Genomic DNA, 9,947 nt, shown 5'->3' on the forward strand with positions numbered 1-9,947 from the left:
AATAAAACTGAATTCATTGCTTTTTAAGTGGATGTACAAAAAAATACAAACGTGACGTGCGTAAAAAGCAGGAAGAAAGGGAAGGATCCGCTACGCTGAAGTTAAAAGGATTCTTTTTTTTTTTTTTTTTTTTTTTTTCCGCGTTATAAATACAGAAATAAATTGACTCCCTTATTTACCTGAACAAATAAAGAAAGGAATTAACATTTGTAATGGTTTGGCTTGTTTGATTATGGCAAAGCGCTCGAGGGCTATCTACCTAAAGGAAGGGATGCCTTAGTAGAAGACCTTTTAAGAGAAATTGGCTCGTGTCCACGTTATACTATGGAAAAAAACCACGAAAACGCCCATGCAGCCAGACCGTTCGTGGGATTCCAACCTCTGATCGAACTTTCAGTGTTCAGCGACTTTACCGCTTTATTATTATGCGCAAAAGAAGCAACAATAAACTCGGAATAATAAAGTAAATTTTCATGAAAATTTTATAAAATGATTATACAAAATGGTGAATTCATAAAAAGCTTTCATAAACCTCATGTATAGCTAGCACTACATTCAACATACTATACATGGTAGAGGTTTATGAAAACTTTTTATAAATTCATATTTTACTTTATTACTACAAATTTATTGTTGCTGCTTTTTAACTCAATAAATGACCACTATAATGTTTAGATTCTTTCTTCGTTTCTTGGATTCCTTTATATATGTATAAAAAAAGGCGTTAATTTTTTTTTCTCCAAACACTTGCTAAAAAACGGAGAAACATTTTTACTTTAACATAGCGAATCTTATTTCACTTTCCTTATGTCTTTTAAAAATCTACCTTATATTTTTATAATATATATTAAATACATTTTTTCCCAATGGCGGGCAGTATCTATTATAGGCGTTGGTCACTAAAAAAGTCAGAAGCGATAGTCAATTTATTCTCGTGGGACTTAACAGATGGCCCATCATTGTCTCGTGTGAAGAGACATACAATTTCCATCTATGCCCTCTCCGGGATTCGACCCCGAGCCTTTTGGTACGGCAGTGGGAGTCACTAACCACCTTCCCGTCTCGGAGGTTATATTTAAATATTAAAGTTATGAAACTTTTATAATCTATTTCTTACTTTATTATATACATATGTGTGCATGTGTTACCTGTATATCTTTGTTATTCCCATATTTCGACTATGATTCAGATCCATGCATTTTTCTGTGAAAGTGCCTGCCTCCGGATTAATGAAATCCGCAAGCAGTTTCTCATACTTTCTAAGTGATGATATTGGATTTTATCACTTTTGCTCTTATTTGGAGTGTAATCTATCCGAATGTGCTTTTCACCTTATGCATTTTGTTTTCCGAACCAAGCTGAATTAATTCGTAATTATTTGGAGCACGCGGGGAGCATGAAATACATATTATTCAAAAGTTCACAAAATGTAAATATATTTTGCAAATTATAATTTTTTTTAACTACATATTCAAAATTTTTTCCTTCTTCGAGGTTTGATGATTTTCTTCCTCAGTTCTTAAAACGAAGTATAGGTCATTGCTTTTTAGCTTCCATAACTCTGAGCCCTTCTTTATAATGGTTTCAGAAAACATATTGGTAATATACGAGTAGCTATTGAAGTTAATCATATTAAATTCAATCTTATGACAAATTATCAATCTGAAATGTACTTTCTTCCTTCACAATAAATACAGTATTGCTTTCAAAACTTTCTACGCTCCTCTGGTAACAGAACATCCTAAGTGTGTAAGACATAGTGTGTAAGACCTATGAATGCTAATATTGGGTTCATTTCATCTTTTGAATGAACTGATGCATGAGGCTTTTGTAGATTTCTCTATGCTTCATATGAATACGAGTTAGCTTTCCTTAGGCAACACTTCACAAAGCTATCTTCTTATCGCACACAGAGTCGAATACTTTCCCATAATGAATTAATTCAATCAGTACATAGTAGCAGAACAACTATTTAAGTTGCCAGCATCTGCAGTCTCAAGAAAATGATGCAATATGAAAGTGTTGTAGCACTTGATTGAAGTTTATTTTAACTGTTTAACATTATATTACTCGGAGGCTATCAGCATAATCATAGAACAGCAACAAAAATTGCAGGAAGGGATTTTAGTTATGTTACTAAATGTAAGAATAAGGAATATTCCAAAAAATGTTAATCAGTCCTTGACTCTAAATGCAGTTAAATGATTATAAGAAATATCTTGAGACTTTTATAGTTAATCAGTGCCTTTACGACAGTGAGAGCACATTCATGGAAATGAGTATTTTTCCTTTAAAAACAAGTTGCAGAGAATCAATGATACGTCACGGTGAGGATTTAAATTGTTTAATGTAAAATAAGAGCGGAAAAATAAACATGTCACTGTGCTCTAATATTTATTGCCTCAGGAGTATGAAATAAACCATCATTAGAGTGAGAAAGATTTATAAATCTAATGCAAATTTTATTGTGACTAATACGATGGCTTACCCAAACATTGACAGAGTAAATTATTAATTGCGATGCTCTCTACAGATAGTGAAATTTTTCCTAAAAAGTAATATGGCTCTTACCCCATTCTTTGCGTTTGAGAGACATTTCCGACAAAAACAAGAGAATTTAGGACACGTTCCCTAAGAGGTATAGTTAGCCAACGTCGTCGCTACGGGGTATTTTCCCTTTCGCCTTCTTAATAATTTTTCTTCTTTTATAGTTGGTTTCTAACTTTAGACTAATCTTATTGAGGAAATGAACAAAGAAAGTTGACCTGACAGAAATTACGCTGCCTTTAAACCCAGAGGCTCTAAATTACCGATGATCTACATAACTCGTGTTACAAGCATGCTTTACGATCGTCTGCCGGCTCTTGCATCTTCGCGGAATTGCTATCGACAAAGAAATGGCCGTCCCTTGATCTATATAAATAGGGCTTCGGTTCCATTCAACCACATAACAGTTTGTGATCTCGAACAGTGACAACGTTTTAGATTATTTCCTTGGATTTGTTTACTCAGTGTTGACCAGCAACATGAAATTCATGGTATGTATTACTTTCATTAGAACAAACATGATTTAATTTTTTTCTTTAAATTTAACGAAAATTTCAAACAATCCCAATATGTGTCCACAGCAAATCTTAAATCAGACCTGAGTCCAGCTTGAGGACTCAAAATTTAGTGCTCTGTCTGGAAATATAGCAAATTTACTATTTTTTTTAAAGTTCACACTGTTTAAGTTTTCCGTGGAGAATTTTATTCGAAATACTTGAGGGAATATCGCATCTTATTTTCTCACGGTGCAAGTGATTACTTTACACAACAAGTAATTAAGAGTCTGTAATCATTTTTTTAATCGGATAAAGTTAATCTAGCATTACTGCAAAATTATATAACATAGACCTAACTTTATACAAGGAGATAATATACTCAATATTATATTAGTCAATACATATTAACATATATATACATGCAGGTTTTGTCTTTTGGGTTTTCAGAAAAGGTTTTGATATCCATTTAATTTTTTAAGTGGGAGAATCTTTGGGGGCTGGTTGGAAAAGATTTCTCTACCAGGTTTTAGCTATACAATCTTTCCTCTTTTTTTGCCTTTATTAAAGTTCATTGAATTAAATTTTGAGCATGATTAAATTTAAAGAGATTTGCTCTTAAAAGGTTACTAGGAACTTATAATGTATTAACATTTTTCAGAATTTGAAAGAAAAAATGTAAAATTTTTAGAAAATATTTATGCTTATTAAAAGACATTCCTTCAGAATTGCTTCAGGAAAAATAATATTCTTTAAAAGGCTACCATAATAATTAAAGGTAAGTAATATTTTACATGTATTCCTAAGAGATTTTCGTAATTAGTAAGATTCTATTATATACAAGAATAAAGTAAGTATTGTAAGATCTTCTTATTACATCTTAACATTAAGTATTAGTTTCTCAATTCCTTCAAATAGCGTTTCTTGTTATGTTTAATTTATTAAGGAAAACCTAAAATTTTTATTTTATGTGTAGGAATCTGTTGCATCTGTATCGGAAAGATTTCCCCATATATTTCTTGAATACGAGTTAGTTTCTCTTATAAATTCCTCCATGAAGATATCTATCCTGTTAGGAAAATATTTCTAGTATGCTTTGACGTAATAGAATAATCAAATTCACTCTCTTGCTTGCTTAAATTAAAATCAAATCATTAATTTACCTTTATATTATACATTAAGCAGCTAGGCTAACACAGGGTACCTACAAGTCATTCTGGGGTCCTCCGTTTTTATTCCTCCTTTTTAAAGACACATTGGTTGCAGCCCTCTAATTTCTGCCCAGATATTATCTCAAACTATTGAATTGTATCTACATGCGATGCAAGGATATCCTAAAATGACACCGAAACTGAACAATGTTCTAAATTCTTACTCAACAGCGTCTGTCTCATGTTATGACTCATCTATGAATGGACTATAACGCATTTTTAGAAGTGAGACCATTTACTGAGCCATAATGTTCAGTGCACCGAATAGTCCAATGAATCATGATATTCAGTTCTTGTTCTCTATATCCGCTTTATTCGTTTTGGCTATTCATAATGGCTTGATTAAATTTAATGCAGATTTTTATATTTTGTTTAGCCATGAATTTTACCATGGGTAATTTTTCTATGTTAATATAAGCTCTGAAAGGAAATATACGAAAAGTAGGAATAATATGACCCCTTTTGAGATTTTTAAATTTTTAGGCGACATTTTGGACACCATGTGCACTTAAACATTTGTCATTATCATTATAAGGGCGCAGCCCCGATCCTCCTACCGGCACAATCCGGCCGTATGATAAAAATGGGACTGGCCAGAAACTTAAAAAAATTATATACGCATATAGCTTGTAGAGACATTAGGTCATTTTGAAACAGGATACATGAAAAATGAGCAGTGCCCTCGCCGGGACTCGAACCACGGATCTCTAGGATATGCGTCGAGTGTGCTGACCGCTACACCACCAAGGTATGCTAAGAAGGTGGTAGGAATACCTTATAGGCTGAGTTATTCTACCACTCACAAGCTTAGCTGCTTAGCCGGCTCCTTAAAGAGATATGCTAGTTTTGGACATTGATTGGCCAAACTTATTTCGTATAAGCAAACGCACAGAGCTTGATATGCTAAAAATTATTAACATACTTCGATATTTCAGTTATTGCACTAAAAAAACTAAAAAACTGCTTTTTTAGAGACTATTTAAATCTCTTGCACCAACTGGTTGATTTCACGAAGATTAACTGAAAGTAACACAGTAGTTAATAAAACAATGTTTAAATCTGTGTGAAAGGAAAAATCCTCTGTGTGGCTGTCATTAAAACTTGCCTATCTGAGGTAAAGGAAGTTCAAAAATTCCTTTACTCACTAAAGTACTTTTTATCCATTTAAATGAACTACAGTTACGAATACAATCTAGAATGTGTTGACGACCACAACGCTAAATCTAAGCACTAGATCAACATTTACTAGATTTGCATTTTCATAAAAATTGAGTCTTCTTTACTGTTGTTTAGCTAATAATCTGTATAGCTCTAACTTTAGTAAATAATATGAAGAGGAAAAAATCAGCAGAAAAGAACGAGTTAATGTCTAATCAATTAGAAAGATAATAAAAACCTTACAAAGTAAAATAAGGATAAATCTGTGTACAGTGTTATGGACTTCTCCCTAATAAATAGTCCTGTCATTTATTCTTGCATCATTATATTTTGTTTTTACTGTTTACTCTTCTGCATCAAATCATATTTCTGAAATTAACTGCTTAAAATGTAACATAATAGCTCTCACTTTTTTTCCAGATTTCTTCTAGTATTTTGTTGATCGTTTTGGCATCAGCTCTTGCTCAAGATTTTGATGGATTTGACGGTTTTGATGCATCTTCCTATGCGGGTGCGAATTTCGGCGGGCAAGATTTAAGCGGTTTTGACAGTGGAAGTTTCGATGGTTTTGTTGATGGTGGAAGCTCCATTGGAGGAAGTGAATTTAGTGGCGCTGATTTCAACTTGGGTCAGTTCGGTGCTGGACAGTTCGAAGGTGGAGATTCTGATGCTTTTATCAACTTTCAAGGGAAATAAATAAATTCAGAGCTAACGGACTTAGGTATGTACTGTTTGTTTGAAAAGTATGATTATACTGATTATCAAACTTTTTGGCTTTTATGTCAGAGAGTCAAAACATAAAGTTGACTGTATTTCTGTTGTTGATATCTAATGCGAAACCTGAATTTTTCTAACATGTAAGTTTTTTTTTTTTTTTTTTTGTGTGTGTGTGTGTGTGCGTAACATAATAGTTGAAGTTTTCATGATTATAAACAAATTCAAAAAGGAAGTTTAGCAGTTTTCCTATGCGTAACGTAAATAACGTCCAGGTTTTGAAAGTGCTCCAAGGAAACTATAACTCCTTTTGTTAAATAGCAATTAAGTGCTTTTCTTTTATGAACTAATTTATCCTAATCTATACATAAATCTGTATGTGCATCATGGAAGAAAATATTTTAAAGTTAAACAATCCAACTTTTTCTGGCTTCACCTTATTTGAAATATTTATATTAAAGACCTAATTAAAGTCAGAAAGCTTATGGAAACTGAATGCCCTTGATGCCATAATTCAGCGTTTACAATTCCTTAACTCCCATCCAATTACACCAAAAATATTCGCTAATCTCATTTTTCACTGTTCTAAGGAAGAAATTTATGTAGGAATGCCATAAGAAGCGCTTCAAAGACCTTTTTGAATCATTTTAGGGTTCCTTAACCCATTCAATATTTTTTAAGCATTCTTTTTGCCTTACAAGTTCCTAGGAAACTTTTGTAAAGAGTATTCCATGTAGCGTTTCAACTCGGTTTAACTGATGATCGACATTCTGATTCATAAATATTTTTTTAGTATGGTCTTACAAAAATATCTTCTTCGGTTTCATCATTATTTTGTAAAGTTTCAATCCTTCCCTACCGCGTGCCTTTGTAGTATAACTACAAAGGATGCCGAGCTAGTAATCGGAAGGTCCGGAATTTGAATCCTGGTAAGGATGTTGCATATCTTTTCAGTTCTTCTTCTCTGAAATAAAATGCCTAATAATCTCTATATATAGGTAGGGTATTTAAGTTCTGGGGTTTGGAAACCTCATATATTTTTATTCATTGCCTTGACAGATTTTTTAATAAGTCGTAAATTAATTTTTAGTCGAAGGATATATATTTGTTTAGGAGTTGTGTTGATATACTAAACTTTATTGATATTAGTATTTCACATCTTAGCCAATTTTTTTAAACGTTTAAGTTTCTTTTGGTCTCAGGCTTTTATTCACAAAAGAAACGGCAGCTCTATTTCAGTTATGTGTATAGCAGACATGCTTTTTAAACCTCCGCTAATATTAATTTATATTTTTCGTATTTTATACCTTATAAAATGTTTTTCAAAATTCCATAGGTCTTCCTCCCAGTTCACACTTGTAGATAATGGGTTTAATGAGAATTGGTATTCGTCATTAAGAATTGCAGCAAGGTTTGTGGTTACATTTAACTGGAAAATGGAAGAAGAGTGTAAAATTTGGCAATGTATGGAAAGAGCTTCGAAACCGCAATAAAACAGTGATGTTAGCAAAAATATGAGTGTTCTATCAGTAAGAAAAAAAAAAAAAAAAAAAAAAAGGAAAGTAAGCCTTTGTAATCTTTGATCAAATCTCTGCTAATCAGCGTTACTGAGTTACCAAATAAAATAATATAGTACTTACATAACAAAAAGTACACTCGACTTGCGTCAGTAGAAGAATACTGTAAGTTAGATAAAATTAATCGAATATGAAAGGTTTGAGTGTGAACAACTATGAAATAATGAACTAATCGAATATGAAAGGTTTGGGTGCGAACAAGTTTTTATTCTTGAAGCTTAATATGTTAGAATTAAAAAATAATTACATAAATATCAAAAAGAATACAAGTGAGCAGTGATTCTGTTGCTGAAAAATTATGAGCTAGGTTTCCAAAAATTGGAATTTTGGCAGTACTTTTAATTTGGATAAAAATTTATAACGGGCAGCAAATATAAGATAGTATAACAAGAAATTAACAATAACATATGCCACTTTAAAAATGACAGATGTAAGATATGAGACTTTTTTTGCCTAAGGCATGCCTACACAAATAATCCCTAATGGTTAGGGTCTTAAAGATGCTCAGTTATAATATTTAAAAATTGTCGAGACAGGCTATTCGCATAAATGTTTTTCCAGCAATGTCAGGACGCTTTCAAGTTTACATTTGAGAGAAATTCTTAAATATTAATCAGATCCTAAAAACTTAATATTCATATATGTTTAAAAGTAAAACCGAGATTCAAAGCTATATGATTTACTAGTTTATTCGTAAAAAAAAGTCTGCATTCCATTTTTCATTACTTTAATAAGATGAGCATCTGGGAACGTATACTTACGATCATAAATCGCAGTTGAGTTCATATTTTGCATCACAAATGATAAATGAAAGAACTTTAACATTGTAATTAAACTTCGGAATTTATTTCAACATGTGAGGGTCTTAATAATGTTCTTTTGCCCTCTAATGCATTTATATTCATGAAATAAAAATTATTCAAACAATCCTTCCTTCTTAATGGGATTGGTGTATTCAAGCGATTAGAAGATTCCAAATTTTATTTGTTGTTTTAATTTCCCCCTTCATAAACAATATTCTTCTGCTTAGGATCTGACTTGGGATCTCGCATTTACAATTCGTCAAACCATCTAGATTTATACAGATTCTTCTACTTTCTTTATATTTACCAAGATAAGTGAATAAATCAGTTATGGCAAATCAAACAAGGACTACTTGTCTTGGAAAAGAAGAAATGACTTCATGTTGGAATTTTTAAGGAAAACCACTTGGCATTTATTTTACACAGGAAGGAAAATCAAAAACCATGGTACACTGTTCGTGAAAAACAGGTGACTGTCATGTTACTTATAAATGAGAATTTAAAGTTATTATTACATAGCTTCATATGTATACATATGGAAAAATTATAAAACATTTTACGATATATGCATCGATAGCGATAGGAAGTATGCATCGAAAGGTAGGGTAACGGTACTTATATCAGCTTAAAAGATGTCAAAGGAATTCGAAAGAAGCTACAAAAATAAGTTGTGTTTTAAATTTTACTTATGAATAGTGATGCATCTCATTTTCTATCATTACACTGCACAAGTTGCTGCTTAAATATTACCATCTATAAATAGGTATATAAGTATTATATTACGCATGTGGCTACACAATTATAAATTTCATTAAGATATAATTTAATGAAGTTGACAATTTTTCTATTAACTACTTTTATTAAATGATGTACTAAATATGAAAAGCATTCGAGGAAACTTCGGGTGACTGTTATTTTTCACGATTTAAAGTAAATATATTTTCCACGTTAAATTTGAATTCAATAAACACACACTAAACCTGATGTTTTATTGCATATTTCAGATGGTCCCTGATGTGGGCAATGTGCAAGATAAGCAAAGGAAATGGATTCGTAGTGCACGTCAACCATCCTTTGTGATTACAATTCATCCAGATAAAAAAAAATGCAATTTTTTGTACTCTGTAAATAGTTGTTGTAATTATGTTATGTCAATTAAATATTTTTGTTACCATGTTTTTTATTTTTTATATTCATTACCTATGCCGCAATCGTTTCATTAATTTGGGATCATGAAAATTAATCTGTGTATCTAAGCGAATACTAAAATCTGTATTACGTTATTCAATTACTCTTAATATGAATCTTCCCAAAAATATGCGGTATATTGTATAGCTTATCTACATTTAAAATTCAGATGAATTTTCAGTCATCAACAATATTATACATTGAGAAAAATCTTTATATTTGTTTCGGGCTTTATATCTAGCATTTCAGTGTGGT

The 9,947-nt window shown here is 31.7% G+C and overlaps 1 long non-coding RNA gene across 1 annotated transcript; it reads left to right on the forward strand.

Moving 5' to 3' along the window:
* The first annotated feature begins 2,881 nt into the window (after window positions 1–2,881).
* On the forward strand, window positions 2,882–9,682 carry LOC118200091 (uncharacterized). The gene is made up of 3 exons (XR_004760025.2): window positions 2,882–3,038; window positions 5,831–6,131; window positions 9,509–9,682. It is a non-coding gene; the product is annotated as an uncharacterized LOC118200091 (long non-coding RNA).
* Window positions 9,683–9,947: the final 265 nt, after the last annotated feature.

This window comes from Stegodyphus dumicola, chromosome X1, assembly GCF_044657685.1.
Source record: "Stegodyphus dumicola isolate Sdum_Otavi_A_Nest chromosome X1, ASM4465768v1".
NCBI classification, from domain to species: domain Eukaryota; kingdom Metazoa; phylum Arthropoda; class Arachnida; order Araneae; family Eresidae; genus Stegodyphus; species Stegodyphus dumicola.